Consider the following 23,476-nt stretch of genomic DNA (forward strand, 5'->3'; position numbering starts at 1 on the left):
TGCCTTAACAGATATAAATGCAAAACAAGTAATAAATTACAGTAAGCATTTGTGAAAAACCGGTTTTAAGTTTAAAACTTTATATAATAGGTTTTGTTTTCTTTCTACCAGACGGTGGCCAAAAACAGATATTAGTTTTTACGTATACAGTCGTTAACACAGATATACATACACAGTCGGTCGGGTTTGTTTCGAGGCGCATTTCAAGCATAAACATTCACGAGAAAATACGCACACTATAATTTTCTCGACAGTAATAACTCAGTAAAATTTTTGTTCATGATATATTAACAGAAATCCATGTATTTCCTCCGTATTGATGTTGACCAACTTCCATAATTAGAAGAAATCGAAAAATCTTAAAAGCGAATCTCGAAAAAAATTACAGATCACCTATACACTTTTATTTAAAGGTGTCTAGACATAAAGTCGTTTTTACTTAGCCACACAAACATTTCTTAAACTTCTGGTTTCATGCTTTCAATTTGACATCAACAACTCAGCGTCTTTACACTTGCGCACAAAAGTAGAATTTTAAAATTACTTACCGAGGTAAAATTCTTCAAAAAACAAGAGTATAATACAGAGTATTATATTAAAACTATTTTGGAGGGTCACTTCGTCTCTACAGTTCACGTCGCCAAGTCTATTCGTGCCCTAAATGATGACCATGTATTTTGACAGTATTCCTGCAACGTAATTTTATTGCAAATGGCTCCATCATAAAGCTGTCATAACAAAAGTACACGACTTCTACCGGCAGATTTTTCGTATTCCATCTGGTGTACGAGGAGGATGGCAGTTCCACGGCGCCTGTTTTCAAGATTCAAATCGCATAGAAATGTAAAAGCGCCCGCGTCTGACGACTTGACAGGTATATTTTAACAAAATACTGAATGAATCACCATTTCACTCTTTAGCTGCTTAAGGTATGCGACAGTTAAACGGGTGTGTGGCGGAAGCAACTCGTGTGCTTTATTAGACGGAGAATCTCCTTGATTTTGCGTACTGTTACCTGAGACAGGTGGATTGAGTTTGCCATATGACCTTTGTGTTAGCGAATAGTTACATGTTACAAGATGTCAAATTTTGCTTACCACGGCTGAACTAAGACTTATTGTAGGTCTATTTTTTGATGGTCCTTGTGTCTCAAGTTGGTCCATATTCCTTTGTTTTCCAATGGCCTTAAATACAAGGAATATCTCCGTCTTGGAAATTTCTAAATCCCAAGTCAAAACTTCTTTATAATATGAGTACATGAATAGTTTGTGTCGGAAAATGCTGCAACATACTATTCCCAAAATCGACGAATTTTGGTGATATAATATTAATTACAAAACTCCAAACAATGTGACTTAGATACATTCCTTTACACTGTGTCTTTATCTTGGGTATGGTTATTACATGGTTTTATGATGTGTATATTCCAACTCGTTGCAATATAGCGTATTCAACCCTTTATATATCATCATAACTTTTGTACTACGGACACTTTGTATTTGAAAAAATAAGAACTTAAGAACGAGAAGATAACTCTCTGGAGAAATAAAGATGTATCTTAGCACTTCCTGCTACTTGTGATTAAGCGTAGAATGACTTGTTCGAGAACCTTATTGTCTGAGGCACAAAATAAAATTACAGATTTATAAATCGGTGAAACGATGTTGGCTATTTTGTGTTGTTTTGTTTTAGTCACGTATCCGTGACTAAATTCGTAAATATAATATATTTACCGTAAAACAAATTTTCAGATCCCCAGACAAAAATTACAAAGGAAAGTTGTTTACTTCCTTTTCTAAGTCAACACTAAAAACAATCTAAATAATATTTCTTCAAAATAGTTTAACTATTTTTGAGATTTAAAATAACCTCAGCTGAAATCTAACATTATGTTCAACCTTACATGTTATTAGTCTGTTATTATTCACTGCTAAAATTAGATTAAGTTAAACTAGCATCTTCTTAGTCTCTTTTTACTCATTGTTGAAATTACATTAAGTTAAACCTAGTATGTTATTAGTCTACTTTTTATTTACTGTTAAAATTACATTAAATTAAGTCTAACATGTTATTAGTCTCCTTTAATTTACTGTTAATTTAAATTAAGTTAAACCTAGCATGTTATTAGTTTATTTTTATTCACTGTTTAAATTAGATTAATTAAACCTAGCAGCTTGTTAGTCTTTTTATTCTCTGATAAAATTACATTAACTTAAGCCTAACATTTTATTAGTATATTTTTATCCACTTTTAAAATTCCATTCAGTTAAGCCTAAAGTTTGTTAGTCCCTTTTTATTCACTATTAAAATTACATTAAGATATGGTCCTCATGATTTTAGTTAATTTCTATCCAATTTAAAGTAATGTTAGTTTATTTTTATAACATCAACCTAGCTTGAACACAATGTTACTCATATTTTCAATCTTTGTTAAACTGACTTCACATCAACTCTAGCAAGATATTAGTGTAATTTATGTTCATTGCTTAAATGAAATGGATCATCCATAACGAAAGTTTAATTTTTGATGCATTACTAAAATAACGTTAAAATGAGTTCAGCATGGTGTTAATCTTTTTATACAGGCCGAGAATAGTTTGTTTGTTTTTGGAATTTCGCACAAAGCTACTCGAGGGCTACCTGTGCTAGCCGTCCCTAATTTAGCAGTGTAAGACTAGAGGGAAGGCAGCTAGTCATCACCACCCACCGCCAACTCTTGGGCTACTCTTTTACGCCGAGAATAGATAGATCAGTGGTTATTGTGTTAGGCTATTAATGTATGGGTCCATTGGTTGCGTCCCATTACTATAAAAACACAAAAAACGTATCTCATATTTTCAAGCCGTGTGTGAGTTGTAAAGCTATAAGAGGGACGTTAAAATCCTGCTATTCAATCATAGAAGAGTAGCTCAAGAGATGATGGATGGTGCTATTGACTCAATGCCTTCCTTCTGGTTTATCAATGCTAATTTAGAGGCGGCAAATGCAGATTGTCCTTGCGTAGGTTTGAGCAAGTAATCGAAAACAAACAATTTTTATTTGCTTTTAAAATTATATTAAGTTAAATCCAGTACGGTGTAAGTTTGATTCTTTTTTGCTTAAATAACATTACACCAAGTCCAGCAAGAAATTAGTGTCATTTATGTTCACTCTTAAAATTACATTGAGCTAACTCTAGCCTCGGGTTGATTTAATTTGTATGAACTGTTAAAATGGCATTGAGTCAAATTTATCATTGTGTTAGCGTACTTACTATTCAATATTAAAATGGCATTAAACTAATTCCAACATAGCGTTAGTTTAATTTGTGCGTTACATACCCGGAGACCCTGGTTTAGGTAGCCCAAAAAGGTCGAATCCGTAGTCCCCTCATGGTCTAGCGGTAAGTCTATGGATTTACAACGCTAAAATTAGGGGTTTGATTTCCCTTTGGTGGACACAGCAGATAGCCCAATGTTGCTTTGTTATAAGAAAGCATACACGCACACACACAAATCTATGAACACTAATGGAAGAAAAAAGTTGCAGGACTACAGTTTATTTTAAAAATGAATTAAAATAATGTTAAACCTTTATATGATTACATCACGACCAACTTTAAGAAAGTTCCCACCTACCCGTGGCTGAGCGACAAGTCTGTGCTCGTATAACGCCAAAACTGTGGTGGGCACAATGAAGTCAACCCGTTGTATTTCTTTGTGTTTAACAATAAAGTTGAAAGAAATTGCAGGTGTAAAAAGTTATCTAACAAAAAGATGAAACACAAAATTAATGTTAATGTAATTAGTTTGATTTGATAAAGTTGTTCATCCTTTTTATATGTCAAGATAAATACTATTATTGCTATTTGTGTGCGTGTACAGTATTAGAAGTAATTATGGAAAGTGTGAGGAAAGAAGGTATGAAAGGGAAATGTATAGGAATACCAACTCTTTATCACGTGAAAATAAGTTACTTTGTTTTTATAATGTACACTGGAATTAGTTGTAATCCAAACAGTCAGAAAGTATGATACTTATAAAAGTACAGGAAGTCATGCTATGCCCAGTAGTAGTGGTGTCATCCTCACAGAACTAAAACTGGCATCACAAAGTTTCTTCTGCTCAAGGATAATCTGTACGAACAATTGTGGCAAGATTCCATGATCCAGTAAGATTTATGTACACGACTCTGAGGTGGCACGTGAAATTGACGCCCTTAATAATCGAAATGCTGGAAGACGAAACCGAAAATCTCCAAAGGTTATAGTAAGTGTATCAGGGTATATGTTCTTTATGAACTAAAGGACGATCGAGTAATATATTACGAACAACGTTGCTGTAGATATATGTGTGAATGTATCTCGGGAATAGTAAGAAAGAAATTAGTAAGAAATTGTATGAATGGATGTGTAATTCCTTAAAATCCACTGTTAAGAAAACGTAACCAAATTTAAAAGGTTGAAAAAGATTCTAAACAATGGAATAATTAAAGATTAAGACAAACGTTCTTTATAAATGAAACCGAATTGAAATTGTTAATTACATTTATATGGTATTATAATCAATGTACAGTGAAGCATCGATTTCAGTGTTACTCAAACTGCCTATTGGCAAATACAGAGAAATTATTGTCAACCTCTCCATTTCATCAGAAGTATTACTCAGGGGCGAGGTGTTATCTTTTTTCAGCAATACAATAACTCCAAACAACAGCAAATGTGGTAAAACCACATATTTACGGTCCAATGGAACGATCAGATCCATGGGTTTGACTGCAGGAAGGACCTAGCATAGCCAGGTGATTAGGTCGCTTGACTCAAGATCTGAAAGTCGTGGGATCGAACCCCCATCACACCAAACATGCTCGATCTTTAAGCAGTAGGGGCGTTATAAAGTACAGTCAGTCCCACTATAAAAGAATAAAAGAGTAGTCCAAGGGTTAGTGGTAGGTTGTGACGACTATCTGCCTTCCCTCTAATATTACACTGCGAATCTAGCCCTCGTGTAGCCTTGTGCGAAATTAAACAACAAACAAACAAAAGTGCAGGAAGTCCCAGTAAATGACGTCTTTTTGGTTGTATGTTCTCAGTGAAGACTGGGAAGCTAAAAATGTGACCAAACTAAATGATAGCGAATAACACAGAACATTTGAAGTAATAATAGACAATCGTACACTACTAATCTACATGCAGTACCAAAACAAAGTGTAATGATCCATGTAAACTAAAGAACTTGCCTACATAATACTATTTGATTCTACAGTTCTTCAGTTATCTTGTTTATTTTCCGTGACCGTTGTTATGTGTAAGTTATTCGGGTTAATAAACAAGTTTTCACTTAGCAGTCATAACACTGACACGTCCGTGGGTATGCTATAAAGTTCTATAGGCCAAATCTCACGTTGCTTCTTGTTTCATAGTAAAAAAGAAAAGTGTCACCACTGACATAGAAATGAAAGGTAAATAATTAAAGTCATGCAAGTCGTCACTAATTATTCTTTGGACGATACAGTTCACGAATGTAGTTATAGGATTAGAACCATGCATCAAAACATTTCATTTTTCAATTCCTCCACGCAGTCAGTTATTTACGGTGAATTAAATATGCCAAGGCAAGGATCTTTTAATTTTATACTTGTTTCTTGCAAAACTGTAACCATTAACTGTGTGGTATGAATTGAGACAACATTTATCGTTAATTGGATATTATTGAATTGGTTTGCACCGTCTGGATATCAGTATCGTTTTAATGCAGCACAGAGTGGAAAATCGAGAAACGCTTTGGACATAGCGTCTATATCCCAAGGTGAAAGTGATATTTATACTCGGTGAGAAAAAAAAAAGCACAAAAATCAACGTTTTCTATACCGGGAGCAATTTTCTAAAGTGAAAGAGATAATTATATGTGGTTGTACGGTAGGAAGATGACAAATAAACAGCAACGTCGTATTTAGTAAGATTGGCACTGATTTCATGAAGGGAAAGAAACTCTTATATGCCCTGAAGTTATTCTGAAACAATTTCAAGTCTCAGTGATGACTTGACTAATTTCAAGTCTCTTTTCTCCTTCCAGAACGCTCGGCCATTATAGTCTTTTATAATGACGTGGCTTAGTGGCGCTTCTCAGAGCTGTTGTATGTAAAATAGGAAAAAAACCTACAGAAAAACAAACCCGGGTTTTGATCAGAACTGTTCTATGTAAAGTAGAAAAAACTTACAAGAAAACAAACCAGAGCTGTTGTATGTAAAGTAGGAGAAAAGCTAAAGAAAACAAACAGGGTTTTGATCAGAACTGTTCTATGTAAAGTAGAAAAAGCTACAAAGAAAACAAACAGGGTTTTGACAAGAAAACAAACAGGGGTTTTGATCAGAGCTGTTGTATGTAAAGTAGGAGAAAAGCTACAAGAAAACAAACAGGGGTTTTGATCAGAGCTGTTGTATGTAAAGTAGGAGAAAAGCTACAAGAAAACAAACAGGGGTTTTGATCAGAGCTGTTGTATGTAAAGTAGGAGAAAAGCTACTAGAAACCAAACAGGGGTTTTGATCAGAGCTGTTATATGTAAAGTAGGAGAAAAGCTACTAGAAACCAAACAGGGGTTTTGATCAGAGCTGTTGTATGTAAAGTAGGAGAAATAGTCATAATAAACCATCTTCACACAATGTTGACTGTATTATATACGTGTTTGTTGTGGACGAATTTTAAATGATGTATTGCTCTTTTGTACGTGTTTATAAAATAACACTTAAGTAAAGTAAAGACTGCAAATGATGAACACGTGCATGATTAGTTCATGTAAGTACATTAATAACATTGACATGAGACTGAATTATGGTCTAATGGTGTGAGAAGCATGACTATTAAAAACGTTTGACTACAGAAGACATGACTTTTTTAAGTTATACAAACACAAAACGAATGAAAACGTATATTGGTTTATAGTAAAGTGAAAAAAATCCTGTGTTATTGTTGAAGGTGAAATAGAATTATTTAGCTATACTGGTGTATAAAAGACAGCATCTATTATTACTTAGTTAACTACTAAAGCTCAGCCTTTAACTAAAGCTACTAAAAATTCTGGTGGTGACTTATCGAACTAGTCTCGTACTTCTTTTTTAAGATGGGTGTTACCCAGCAAGATTGAAAACAGAACATTCTTAGATAAAGAAAGGTTCTGGAAGCACTTTAGGCTATGGCTGAATCTTACTATTGACGGTTTAATATGTTTGTCATCCAACAGTAGAATCTGCACGTGCTTACAGTACGATATATTGCTCAAACATGTAATTACAAAGCGCTGGCCTATGAGATAGAGTATCTGTAATATGAAATACCATTCACAAATAGAGATAGTTGCTGTAATATATGGTATCAGTTACAACTAGAGAGAGTAGTTTTCATATAGAGTACCAATAACAGAGAAAGTAGTTGTAATATAGATTACAAGTCACAACTAGAGAGAGTATCTATACTGTAGGGTATCAGTAACAACAAAAAAAGAGTAGTTGTTATATATGGTATCAGTCACAACTGAAGAGAGTAGCTGAAATATAAGGTGTCAGTCATAACTAAAATAACCTGTAGTGTACCGTGAATATTGAAAGCACAACAGTAAAACAAACATCTAGGTCTTTCTTTGTTTCATTTCGTGCAAAGCTACTCGAGTGCCACCTGCTCTAGTTGTCCCTAATTTTGAAGTGATAAATCAGAAGTTTGGTTTGTTTATTTTCAATTTCGAGCAAAGCTATACGAGAGCTATCTGCGCTCGCCGTCCCTAATTTAGTAGTGTAAGACTAGAGGGTAGGCAGCTAGTCATCACCACCCACCGCCAACTCTTGGGCTACGAATGGTGAGATTGATCTAACATTAATAACGCCCCACGGGTGAAAGGGCGAGCATGTTTGGTAGGGCGGGGATTCGAACCTGCGATCCTCGGATTACTAGTCGAGTACCTTAATCACCTGGTCATGCTGGGCCGATAAAACAGAGGGTGGGTGTGTGTTTTTTTCTTATAGCAAAGCCACATCAGGCTATCTGCTGAGTCCACCGAGGGGAAAAATCAGAGGGAAAGCAGCTAGCTATTCAATACCGTTAACCACCACTCGTGAGCTACTCTAAACGAATTTGATGGTCACTCTTATTACACACTCATTATCATAAAGTGCAGATCGTTCTTTTTCAGCGATAACTGGGCGCGATTCATGAACCTCGTACTCATAGCCATGTTCGATCCCAAAACATCCAGCAGTTAGTCGGAGAAATATATCGTGAATTGTAAATAATACACCAGAAGTATTAAAATAGTTTAGTCCGAGCATATAAATTTATTCCAATTAAATATGAACATAATTATAAAATAAAACACTTTTTACAGAGGAATATGTCTTCCATTACAGTTATAATCTAACATTGAGGCTATTTGTGTATTATTTTATATGTTAGGTGCTACCTTAGCACTAAGTAAATATGACTTTTAATCCAAGTAATATTGAATATTATACTTAATAATAAAGTGGTTCTAATAAAAGGCAAAGTAGTACCATGATATTGACGATTTGAAACAGATTTGTATGTCAATTATGTAGGCAAGTTTTACATGTTTATTTTACAACCAAGCGAGAATGGCCTTTTTCCCGGTATCACTATATATATATATATATATAGTATTAATTACACGGGTCAAGTGTGTATTCTGGTTTGCACGGAGACTCCAAATGGAATTTTAATTATTCAAAAGTAATTCGACACTGTTGATTTGACGGTTTTTTGTTTTCTGTGTCGCGGAACAATAGGATGTCATGATTCTCGATTTCCAGCCTTTCTCTTCATGGGAAGCAACGCCCTCTAGCCACCTGTCAAAAGGAATGTGTCATGCGCTTCTCAAAACGCATGCTGCGAGTGTCCACAACCAAAAGTTAGTGAGAAATAAAGTTACTTTAAAGTCACGTGTACTCTCCATATAAATCCCCCAAAAGTCTTCGTTGTACACTTATGGATAGGGGTCGAAAAGATGCTATCAAAAAAGTTTGCGATAATGAAAAAAAAATCCAAAAAACCTTGTTTCATTTTAAAATAATGAAGAGCTAAAAAACAAAACAAAAAAAAAACGCGTGATGCTCAAACAATCTAATTGAACGGAATGCAGGATACCAGTAAACTTTGCCCACTAAAGATGATTTCTAATCAATTTCAATATTTGTCACTTTTTTTGAACAGTCGATACATTCCGTTACTCGAATATTATCCACTTTAATCCACTAACAGCTTCTAAAAGCTATTTTAAAAATTATTATTTGGTGAAGCAAAGTACTTTACGTCTAGGAAATAACGAACGACTAGATTTATTATTTGAGTCAACATCCTTCATTAATTTCAACAAAAATATTGAGGAAAATCAAATATCCTCAATACCGTAACTTACCAATATATTCTACTCTATAGGACACTTACTCACTAGTATATTTTGTTCTATATGAGATTTACTCACCAATATATTTTACTCTCTATTACACTTATTCACCAGTATATTTTATTCCATATTAAATTTACTGATCAATATATTTTACTCTATATAAAGTATTATAAACCAGTTTTTAAAGACTGCTGCCACAGCAGAATTCAGTAAACTATATTACACCAACAAACTTTCTTTTGTTTCGATTATGTGACAAGAAGAGGCGTTTTCAGATTTATTAGTTTATACGTCGAAAGCGCTACAAGCTTCATGTGCAGAAAGAGTCTCATGCCGTATTTTGAACGTAAAGTATAAATTTATTACGATATTGTAGTAAGCAACAAATATTTGTCATAAAAAACCTCATATTGTAATGTCTGCGACTTTCTCTTTCTTACTTCTTATGTACGTTGAAATAACTGCTAGACCACTACTACAATAAAAAGAAAGTAAAACAATAAAAGGGAAGTATCAAAATATAAGATTCTTATATACCAGTTCATCCCATAAGTAAAGTGTGATAGTTTAATACAGAAAGTGCATCATCATTTCTGTCTTTGTAGAAGGCTTAATATGTATTATATGTAAATATGTAGTAGAACGTGTATAAAAACGTTCAGACAAATAAAATAAACTAACCCAACTCTGCTTTTTCAGATAATAAATCAAATAAACCCTTATGAAGACGGATATGTCTGAGGAACACATTAGGCATATAATACTTTATGAGTTTAAAAAAGGCAATAGTGCAGCAGAAACTACACAAAACATTCAAGGTGTTTATGGTGTGGAGTCTCTCAATGAATGAAAACGTCGAAAGTGGTATCAGAAGTTCAGATGAGGTGACTACAGCTTAAGTAATGCGCCATGTTCAGGTCATCCTGTTGAGTTTAATGACGACTTGCTGTTGGCTGCACTTAATGATGATTGTGCTGAATAGTTGAAGAACTAGCACAAAAGATTAATTCACACCATTCAACAGTTCATCGTCATCTGCAACAGCTTGGAAATATGTCAACACTTGGGAGATGGGTCCCCTATGATTTAACAGAAGCCAACCTTAGAGCAAGATTGGACATTTGCATTTCTCTGCATTCTCGTGAACGTAACTCACCTTTTTTGGACAGGCTAGTGACTAAAGATGAAAAATTGATATTTTCTAAGAATGTTAAGTACCGCAGACAATGGCTCAGTGCAGGTAAACTGGCTAAAGCACAGCCTAAAATGGACCTCCACCCTAGGAAAGTCTTGTTGAGAATTTGGTGAGACATTGTTGATGTGATCCACCTTGAGTTGCTGCCACTCAATGTAACGATTACATCAGACTTCTACTTACAACAGCTAGAGCACTTGAATGATGCACTGAAAGAAAAGAGTCCTGTTTTGATCAATCATAAAGATGTTGTGTTACACCAGAATAATGCACGGCCCCGTATAGGAAGGATCACATCTGCAAAGATTGAAGAGCTAGACTGGGAAAAACGTCCACATCCTCCTTATCCTCCAGACTTCCGAAGTTTGCAGAACTATCCTGATTGAAAAAGCTTGGAACACATAAAGATGTCAAAACTACCCTCTCTACATTTTTCTTTTCTTCCAAACTCCAAGAATTTTATAGAAGTGACATTTATGAGCTTGTGAATCGTTGACAGGAAGTAATTAATCATAATGGAACATACACTATTGATCAAATAACATTAAAAATATTTAAAATCCTTTCTCTTTTTCTGAACCTAAAATCAGACATTACTTAAGGGATGACACGATATATTTATTTTAATATTTAAATGAAACATTTATTTGGACCACAGTTTGTTGTCTAGAAGGATTCTAAACGATAATGTACACAATTAATTGCATTATAACAATTACTTCTGATGTTCTTCCAAGAAAATCCTACAGTGTGACGAATTATTAAAGTGAAATAAGTGTATTAAATAAAATATCTGTATTAGTGTTTCAAAAATATATGAATTATTTGAATTTTAAGTTTTATCTCACACTTCTTCCATGAAAGGTTGATAATAGGTATAACACGACTGACCCTGGTTTTGTTAAACATCATCCAGATATAAACACTGCATTAAGTCTGTTTAATCCCTTCCAAGTGACTTTACCTATTCTAATGGCTTTCTGGTATTAGGTATACAATGTTTAAAATGGTACCAAAATTACCTTTACATTACAATTCTAACCTCGAGACTAAGCCATGCAACATGCTGGACACTGGTGAGCTAACTTATGTCTCCATGGCCAGGTGTCACCTGAGTATTAACCATCCATGGTGAGAAGGTATATTGTGGGTTGTACGAACAACTTTTTATCATCCAATCCAAATTATTTTAAGAATTCACAAAAACGGATTTATAACAATAACAATGAATAACATCGATCTATATTGTCGTCCCTAATCTTCATACACGGGAAGTTTTATATGAACAAAAAATCGTAATACAAAGTAGTCTAGACCAACGGTTCTCAAACTTTAATAATCCCAGAACTTCTTATATCATTCTTTTTGTGTGTGGGCCCTTAAACCTATTTATGTTTTATGTTTTGAGATAAAACAAAATCCATCAAAATAAAAAGGGATATCTGAAGTTAAATCTTTTAATTCGTATAAATTTAAATTTTACGAAAAACACTTTTTATTCTATAAATTATATTTATTTTTTATTTAAATTTCGATCATGTCTTGCAGACTAGTAGAAGTCCGCAGACCCTAGTATAAGAAACGTTGGTCTAGAGAATGCTATCAGGAAGTGGGAGATATCAGCCATACACACAGTTGGTATGATCTCTGGATCTCACTAGCGTGGATTTTTGCCACCCCAAGTTATTGGTGTATTGTGATACGCCTGATATAACGTTAAGTACAACAGTTGGAAACAGGGGAGTATTATTTAAATGCATATCACGTTATTTCACGAAATAATACATTGGAAATTAATATCAAGGTGATCGCTGTGAATTTGGCAATTAATATCCCTGATGACAATTATTTTTTGATACAAGAATCACCATTTTCATTGCTTTATTTGTTCACATGTTACATGTTACCTTCGTGTTAAGCTCCAAACTTTGACTTAAAAGCAAACCTAGTATAATAGCGTGTTAAATTGTCAAGACAGGCAACAACAAGCCTTTCTAACTTAAACAGGTTATCAACTAAATTGCGATTTTAAAGATTAGTAAATGTTTCAATAAATATAAAATTTGCTAAATTTTCAAAATCTAACATTTCAGGACGATCCATAGACTGGAAGAAAATTTCTATATCTACTTAGTGTTTCGCTTTCAGCTTCTTTTTGGATGCTCTATATGAATAGATGTTTAACTTTGACTAACAACACTATAGCTTTAGTTTGTTTAAACAACATAAGAATATTTTAATTTAATTACTAACAGTGTAACGTTTAACAATGCAACTCTCATGTATAATCCTAGCAGTGTGAGCTTGGGAATTTGTATAAGGCATTCACAAAGGAGCTGTGAAGCGAAACGTTGTGTAAATGGGAGATATTTTCCTGAAGTCTTTTAGTTGTTTACGAAGTTTTAATGTCATTGTTTCTTCAGTTATAAACCATATAATATTTATATAGTACAAACTGAAGTTCTCTCTATGAAAACCCGTCTCATGGCGTCCAGGACTACAATTTACAGCACCAGATAAAATTAACATGAAATGTTGAAAAATAAAAGGCATGAGTTTTTTCATTATTACCCCTAACATACGTGATTGTTATTGCTATCTATAGAACAAGACAAAAATCATCTGCATGAGATTTTATCATAAAAATGTGGTTTATATAGACATATATATATCTATATGCAAACTGTGCACGGAATGTTTATTATTTGTGGTCCACAACACCTGCCTGTTATGTTAGTATTAGTGTGTGAGCGTGCTTTTTATAGCAAAGCCACATCGGACTATTTGCTTCGTCCACCGAGTGAAATCGAACTTCTGGTTGTTTTAGTGTTGTAAATCATAAGACTTACAGCTGTTAAACTGGGTAAAATGAAATTATTCTGTGTTTTTTTAATCAGTCCTCTTTATATTGTGGCTCAGTTACTGCTTTTAAATACAATGTCTCCCTTCCGTGTAAGATTAAAATCTGTTAATAAACAACTTGGTGTATTATAGATAAACGTTTAAAATGTTTTCACGTAGATTAATACAGATCATGATTTGAACTCTGCTATGAATCAACTGGGTGATTAACACCACGTTTGGAATGCCCTGTTTGGGATTACAAAGCACACTCATCTCTGTACTGGACTCCGCATGTCCTTCACGTCAGTGTGCACGGAATGTAAGCCCAAAATCTCATGCTTTGTGTCAGTGTTTCCGCAAAAGCCCACTCAGAACTTTGGATACCTTAAGTGCGTTATAAGAGTGATGGTTTGACCTCACTGTTTGGTCGGATATAAATAACCCAAGATGGCGATGCATGATATCAACCATCTATCATCCCTAAAGGTAATTAGCTCAATATTCTGGACAACTATGCGCAAATACATATTGTGTAAACTTGCACAATATTCTAGCAAAACAATAGCAAACTGAACAACTCATTCTCTCTACTATAAAATAATCTAATGTATTCAGAATACCCCTAATTACTTAAAACCCTACTGTTACCCGTAAGATTAACTATTTTCTATGTTATGTAAAATGCCGAAGTTCTTTACAAAACATTCCTTTCGTTCTTCTGAACAAAAACATTTCCACCTGTGTTATATTAGATCCTTTGATCTCCACCAAACTATTCCTTCCTGCGTTATGTAAAATGGCGTCGTTCTCCACAAGAACATGTATTTTTTTTATGTAAGATCACAACATTCCACATAAAACTATTCCTTTGTGCATTATGTAAAATCACAACGTTCTACATAAGACCATTGTATCGTGCATTATATAAGATCTTGGAGTTATCCACAAGACCCGTTCCTTTCTGTATTTTATATAAACCAGTGGTTTTCTAACTTTAATTTAATTTTTTTTTCGCGGAAGTTAAATTTTCCGGTGTTTTTGGAAAAAAAAGGTTCCGTGTATTTGAAAAGCTGTATTCCGAAATTCTTTGTGTTAGTTCGTATAAATTTAATTGTACGAAATATATTTTTATTCTATAAACCATATACTTTAAAGTATTTTTAAAATTTTCTGATACGATTCTAGGCTTCTTGGAGGTCCACGGATCCCATTTTGTCAAACACAGATACAAATAATTTTGCTTTCTTATATTTTAATAGATATACTGGGTAGAAACCGAATTTGGTTTGGTTTGGTTTGGTTTGAATTTCGCGCAAAGCTACACAAGGGCTATTTGCGCTAGCCTCTCTAATTTAGCAGAGTAAGACTAGAGGAAAGGCAGCTAGTCATCAACACCCACCACCAACGTTTGGGCTAATCTTTTACCAATGAATAGTGGGATTGACAGCAAACATAATAACGTCCCCACGGCTGAAAGGACGAGCATGTTTGGTGTGACGGGGATTCGAAACCGGCCCTCGGATTACGAGTTGAGTGCCTTAACCATCTGGCCAAGCCGGGCCTACTTCATTTGGAGAAGAAAGAGAGAAAAAGAATAGAAAGAAGGAATGATATAGAGATTTAATTTTTCAGTTTATGAAACTCTAAAATAAACAATAATTATTCTATACCATTAATGAAAAGTAAACGGTACATTCATTATTATTATTAACTAACATAGGATTATTAAGAATTTACTTATGTCATTACATTACAATTAGGACTATGTATCATTAAACACATATTCTAGTTCAAGATTTGGAAATCTCTTTTCTAAAATCCTCGAAATTATGGGTTTAAGAGTTGCCTTCATCCTTGTAGCTATTTCAAGTTCATTTAACTTTCTTATATTTCTCTGCATTCCTCCATTGTAGGCTCGGCATGGCCAACTGTGCTAATGCGTTCGACTCGTAATCCGAAGGTCGCGGGTTCGAATCCCGCTCGCAACAAACGTGCTCGCCCTCCCAGCCGTGGGGGCGTTATAATGTGACGGTCAATCCCACTATTCGTTGGTAAAAGAGTAGCCCAAGAGTTGGCGGCGGGTGGTGATGACTAGCTGCCTTCCCTCTAATCTTACACTGCAAAATTAGGGACGGCTAGCACAGATAGCCCTCGAGTAGCTTTGTGCGAAATTCAAAACAAACAAACAAATCCTCCACTGTAAAAGCCTTCATGAATTTTCTTTCTATCCACCACTCTTTGTTATTAGAATTAATTCTGATAAAGAAATAGACTTTTTTCTTCAGAAACTGTTTTATAAATGCTTAGATAAAGTAACTGTAATGAATATCTCAACGCCAATATTACTCGTTTACGATATAAAATACAAGTAATTTCAAAAACGTTTTCACGAATCTGTTGCGGATTGTGCATCAGGTTCACGCTAAAAACTTCTTCCGGATAAAAAAATCTTCACTTTTCACCTAAATTAGTGTTATCTTCAAACTTGAACATCAAATATTGATAAAGTACAGTGTATTAGCACTGAAATCACAGCTACATTTGGTGTCTGCTTGATAGAGTAATCGATATGTATGCATACTTCAATATTAATACATCATGTATCTCATTACTGAATATACACATAGACACTAATATGTCGACGCGTCGAATAACGAGAATAATAATGATTTTGAAGAGTTAACGTGTAATGTATACTAAATTAAGGCTCAAAATTACTTCTGAATTTTATAGCTTTTAGCAAGAAACATATGGCGAGACAGTTAAAAAAATCATATACGTGTTGATAGAATTTAAATGTCATTTGGATGAATAAACAGTTGTATTTGTATCTTCTTGAGATAATTTTATACCTTCTTGACAACTTAAGGTCAATACATTGCGATTTGTCTGTTTCTGCATAATCTAATGGCTTCTAATGACTATACTGTGTAATAATACTATAGAAACCGACAAATACATATATTCTAGAATATATACTATAATTATCGCAATATCTTAAATGGGCCACTCATTTACAACGAATACTTAAGTTAAAAAAGTACCTATACTCTTTGTTTACAGCAAGAGTGATGAAATACCTGTAGACTTTGTTTACAGTAAGAGTGATGAGGTACATATATAGTTTGTATACAGTTAGTGTAGTGAAGTATTTATAGACTTTGTTTACAGCAAGAGTGATGAAGTACCTATAGACTTTGTTTACATTAAAAGTGATGATGTACATATAGTCTTTGTTTAAAGTAAGAGTAATGAACTATTTATAGATTTTGTTTACAGTAAGAGTATTGAAATATTCATAGACTTTGTTTACAGTAAGAGTGATGAAGTACCTTTAGATTTTGTTTACAGTAAGAATAGTGAAACACTTATATACTTTGTTTACAGTAAGAGTGATAAAGTACATATAGTCTTTGTTTACAGTAAGAGTAGTGAAGTATTTATAGATTTTGTTTACAGTTAGAGTAGTGAAATATTCATATACTTTGTTTACAGTAAGAGTAGTGAAGTACCCATAGACTTTGTTTACAGTAAGGGTGATGAAGTACCTATAGACTTTGTTTACAGTAAGAGTGATCAAGTACCTATAGACTTTATTTACAGTAAGGGTGATGAAGTACCTACATACTTTGTTTACGTTAAGAGTGATGAAGTGCCTATAGATTTTGTTTACAGGAAGAGGGATGAAGTATCCATAGGCTTTGTTTACAGCGAGAATGGTGAATTTCTTTTCCTTGAGAATATATATCCCTTTTATAAAGTTATTCTCTCTGGCTGTCTGTTACAATGATGGAACATGTTTTGAAGGGACAAGTTGCAGTTTGTACCCTCTCAATTCTTAGAAACAAAGAAACAACAAAAACACACCACATATCTGAAGCACTTTAATCGTTCGAGTCGTTTATGTGTTCAAGCTATATCAGGAAGTAAACTGACACTTTATATAAGGGAGGGGTTTAGGTCTGAAAAGTCGATTTTCTGCATACATACGGCTGAATTCGAAGCAATCGAGAACGTAGTTGTAACACCAATAGAACTCAGCATATCCGGTTGAAGTTAATATAGAGTTAGTTCTCTTTCTACCTTAAAAGCTAAAGGTAGACAAATCAGTATTCCAGTAAGCCTCGTTTTATACTCTAATATTTTCATCGGGTTTTAAAAGCTAAACAAATCATTAAACCAGACAGAATAGTGGTTTAACTATTCTTCCACGTGTTGTGATTAACTGTACTGATGGATTGTCATATATCTTTTGAGACAAAAAATCGCAGCGCTACCATTGAGTTTGCAAAAAAACATAAGCGCGTAAAGTTAAAACAAAACACGACAGATGGTGCTTTAAAGATACCAGAATTTCAGGCAGCTTAGAACATTTTTTGCCGTAAAACTAAACAAAAAGAAATGCCTTAGAAAAAGTCTTAAAATATTAGGAGAAAAAAAGTAAAAATTAGTATCTCTTAGACGAGAGACGCTGCATGTTCTTCTATTCATTATTGAGTTTTTATTCATTGTAAGGGTATTGTGAAAATAACTTCAGTAATATTACTCAGTTACTGTGTTGTATGATAGATATATGACTCAAAATTATGTTTGCACTCTACATAAAATGGTATGTTTTGTAGAAGTCCATTTATTAGGTGATGTTTCAACACGTATAATTACATTATTTTTATGTAAACCAATAAAAGAATATGTTTGCTTCTTTGTTACTAACCACAAAAATACACAATGGGCTCTTCATGCTGTGTCCACTACAGGTATCGACACCAGGTTTTCAACATTATAAGTCTTAAAATTACCGCTGAGCCATCGAAGGGAACAGAAGAGGGGAAGGTTACAATCTGTATTTCAATGATTGTTATAAAAACATTTTCGAAGAGAAAAATTACCACAAGAGATGCGACTTAAACAATAACCATTTCACCCAATAACATGCCCTCCATTGGTTCAGCTGTAAACCTGGGGGCTCACGCTAAAAACCGCGTTTCGATACTCGTGTTGGGCATAGCACCGTTAGCCCATCGTGTAGCTTTGTGCTTAACACTAAACAAACATCCAGTAGTCGTAATTTTTCCAAGTGAAATGGAAGTAAGAAGCTTACAAAACTAATAAAGAACTTTAATTGACCTCTCACGTTGTCTAAGGTCATGTAACGCCCACAACACATAAACAGTTGTGTTGGGAACAGATCCTTTGTTGTCAACATAATACTTCACAGTCTTCCAGCCAAACCGTGGTAAGTTATTATAAACAAATCATTAGAGTATGAGTAGGCAGATATATATGATTTACATATTTTACAATATGCATACAGGCATCAATGGGATAATGGGATATAAACACGATAATTTCACGTTTTACACGGTTTGTAATACACAACCAGGCACAAACAGGATGAGGGGATAGTAAATTAATCCTTAATGATAATTCCATATTTTTACAGACTTTAAACTATTTAGTTAAATATCAACAGGATCAAGGGTTTCTAATACAACCCTCTCATGTATTACACATTTTAGACTATTTAGTTAAATATCAACAGGATCAAGGATTTCTAATACAACCCTCTCATGTATTACACATTTTAGACTATTTAGTTAAATATCAACAGGATCAAGGGTTTCTAATACAACCCTCTCATGTATTACACATTTTAGACTATTTAGTTAAATATCAACAGGATAAAAGGTTTCTAATACAACCCTCTCATGTATTACACATTTTAGACTATTTCGTTAGATATCAACAGGATCAAGGGTTTCTAATACAACCCCCTCATGCATTACACATTTTAAACTATTTACTTAGATATCAACAGGATCAAGGATTTATAATATAATCACTTCTCGTACTACAGATTTTGAGTTACATATATAATTCAGTATCAACAGGAGTAGCGATTGTAATACAACTGATTCATATCTTGCAAATTTAAAAATATGCTTGTTTGATTTGTTTTTCGAAATTAAGTACAAAGCTACACAATTGGGTATGTGTGTTATGCTTACCACGGGTAACAAAACCTGGTTTCTAGCGTTGTAAGTCTGAAGATATGCCATTGTGCCACTGCGGAACTTAAAATTTATGCAGCTAAGTATGAAAAGGATTATGGGAGCTTAATAAAACCGCTTTGTGTTTGACAGTTTTTTTTAAACTATACCACCAGGTGTTAAAAAGATTGTGAGTTTTTTTCATAATCACTTTCCATTGTTGAAGTGTATATGCATCCCAGTTTCGACAGGATTCCAGTACGACAGCTTCATGTTTTACAGGTTTTAGCATAACAGTCAGGTAAAAACATAATTAAGGTAGTTTAATATAGGTAGTTCATGTTTTGTGTGTTTTAAACTAACTCTACTCGCTTTAGGAATTTTATATTCTACTGTAGGGTATCAAAAAGATGGTGAATTTTTAAAATGACTGTATTTTACAAAATTTAAAGGATATAATCAATTACCAGAAAGATCATGATAATTTAAAATTACTTTATTTTACAAAATTTAAAGGATATAATCAATTACCAGAAAGATCATGATAATTTAAAATTACTTTATTTTACAAAATTTAAAGGATATAATCAATTACCAGAAAGATCATGATAATTTAAAATTACTTTATTTTACAAAATTTAAAGGATATAATCAATTACCAGAAAGATCATGATAATTTAAAATGACTATATTTTACAAATTTCAAAGGGCACAGTCATTTATCAGCCGGATAATGAGATTTTAAAATTATAACTTTACGCTTTACATATTTTAAACCCATCTAGCTAGTTAACAAAGAGATGATAGGATTTTAACTTCACATTTTACAAGATGAAACTGTTTAGGCAATTACCGACAGGACTACAGTACTTTAGTAATACCTCTTTTCATTTTAGAGGTTTTCAAACTATACAGCCAGTTATACATAGGATTATAGGAGTTTCAAAAGATCACTTCACAATTTACCAACGGGATTATGTGATTTTTATGGGGCCCGGCATGGCCAAGCGTGTTAAGGCGTGCGACTCGTAATCCGAGGGTGGTGGGTTCGAATCCCACTTGCAACAAACGTGCTCGCCCTTTCAGCCGTGGGGGCGTTATAATGTGTGATCAATCCCACTATTCATTGGTAAAAGAGTAGCCCAAGAGTTGGCGGTGGGTGGTGATGACTAGCTGCCTTCCCTCTAGTCTTACACTGCTAAATTAGGGACGACTAGCACAGATAGCCATCGAGTAGCTTTGTGCGAAATTCATAAAGAAACAAACAATGTGATTTTAATACAACGCTTCAACTTTTACACATTTCTAAGTATACACCAAGGTATCAACAGAATTATGAGATTTGTATATGAGAACTTCACATTTTATAGATTTTAAACTATACAGCCAAGTAGGTACTAAATTATAGATTTTAATAAGATTGTTTCAGGTTTCAAATTTTGAGATATTGAGTCACGTATCAAAACAATTATGTGATTTTAATATCATTGCTTCATGTTATATTGCTTTTAAAACTAAATTTCAGTCTACCCACGCGAGATTAATATAACCACATTAGGTTTTAAAGCTATTTATTGAAAGGATTATTGGAATTTAGTATAACAATCTCACGTTTTAGATATTTTGAAATATACAACAACGTATCAACAGGATTTGGGGATTTCAGTGTGATCATTTCACATTTTACAGAATTTAAATTATACAAACAGCTATCAAAAATATTATAATAGGATTTTAATATCATAACTTCATGTTTTACAGATGTTTACCCTTTACAACCAGGATACTAAAGGGTTATAATAGTTTAATAACATCGATTTATGTTTAAGAGAATATAAAATATACAGTGAGGTATAAGTAAGACTGTAATAGTCTAACATACCACTTCGTGTTTTACACATTGTAAAATATGCATAGAGGTGTCAATTGGTTTCCAGGATTTACATATCATAGATTCACCTTTTATACGGTTTGTAATACACAACCAGGTACAAACAGAACGTAGTAATTTTAATTAAACGCTTCAAGTTTTTCATATTTTAAAGTATACAACTAAATACTAACAACAGTATTGATATCTCTTTACAGCCTGCCATTTCTTTTTTCGATTACAGATCATAGCACCAGGTGTAAACAGAACTTGTTATTTGTAATATAATTACTTCGTGTTTTATAGATTTTAAATTACGCAGCCAGTAATTCATAGGTTTATTGGACATTTGTGTGACTACTTCAAGTGTTACAAAGTTTAAACAATAAAGATAGTTATTAACACTATTAAGGTCTTTACCATGACCGCGTTTTATGGATTTCAAGTACACAGTTAGGTATCGACAAATGTATGGGATTTTTCTGTAACCACTTTCAATTTTATATATTTTAAATTTTAAAGCCAGGTATTAATATATTTTTAAGTTTATTATAAATTTTACATATTTTGAACTATTCAATCACAGATGAATACTTATTGGATTTTAATATAAACAGTTCTCGTTTTACAGATTTTGTAAGATTACAAACAGGTACAAAAAAGGGATTATGAGATATTTACATTAAACCTTCACAGTATATTGATTTTAAATTACACAACCATAATTTAGTAGGATTACAGGACTTTCGTGGTGTTTCACATTTTACTGCTTTTAATCTATACAACCGGTTATCAATAGGATTATGAAATTATAATACATCACTGTATGTTTCACAAATTATAATACATCACTGTATGTTTCACAAGTTATAATACATCACTGTATGTTTCACAAGTTATAATACATCACTGTATGTTTCACAAATTATAATACATCACTGTATGTTTCACAAATTATAATACATCACTGTATGTTTCACAAATTATAATACATCACTGTATGTTTCACAAATTATAATACATCACTGTATGTTTCACGAATTATAATACATCACTGTATGTTTCACAAATTATAATACATCACTGTATGTTTCACAAGTTATAATACATCACTGTATGTTTCACAAATTATAATACATCACTGTATGTTTCACAAATTATAATACATCACTGTATGTTTCACAAGTTATAATACATCACTGTATGTTTCACAAGTTATAATACATCACTGTATGTTTCACAAATTATAATACATCACTGTATGTTTCACAAATTATAATACATCACTGTATGTTTCACAAATTATAATACATCACTGTATGTTTCACGAATTATAATACATCACTGTATGTTTCACAAATTATAATACATCACTGTATGTTTCACAAGTTATAATACATCACTGTATGTTTCACAAATTATAATACATCACTGTATGTTTCACAAATTATAATACATCACTGTATGTTTCACAAATTTGAGCTATAGAACCGAGGATGTCAAGACTGTGATTTTAACAGTGTTTCACATTTCACATATTTTGAGCTATACCATAAGGTATCAATACGATTAGAATATTTGTTTTAAATATATAACAGATCTGAAGCCAGATGTATAAAGAGTTATGAGATCTAACATTATCATTAAAACGTTTTAGATATTTCAAACTGTAAATATAGGGAGCAAATAGATTATTGAAATTTTATATGGATTTTTTGTATTTAACAGATTTTTAAGGTATACAGACAACTCTTAACAAGACTGTAAAATTTTATTGTGGCTGCTACAGGATTTAAATTTTAAACTGTAAACAGTTATCAACAAGACTATAAGATTTTTATATCAACATTAGATGTTTTCTCATTTTAATCTATGCATCGAGATATCAACAAAACCATGGTATATTTGTATGACCAGTTCGAAATTTACAGATTTTAAACTACACAATTAGGTATCAAAACATTTTACAAACTTTAAAGTATACAGCCAGTTATGAACAGGATTACAGAAGTTTAATAAAACCACTTTACGAGTTATCGTTATAAAGCAAGTATCAGAATTTTTGGTATGACTGCTTCATGTTTCACATGTTTTAAACGAAACAACATGATACGAACAGGACTATGGGATTTTAATACTACCACTTCAACGTTTTAGGGATTTTAAACTAAATAACCAGGTGAAGGT

Source organism: Tachypleus tridentatus, chromosome 11 (genome assembly GCF_004210375.1).
Source record: "Tachypleus tridentatus isolate NWPU-2018 chromosome 11, ASM421037v1, whole genome shotgun sequence".
Taxonomy (NCBI): Eukaryota; Metazoa; Arthropoda; class Merostomata; order Xiphosura; family Limulidae; genus Tachypleus; species Tachypleus tridentatus.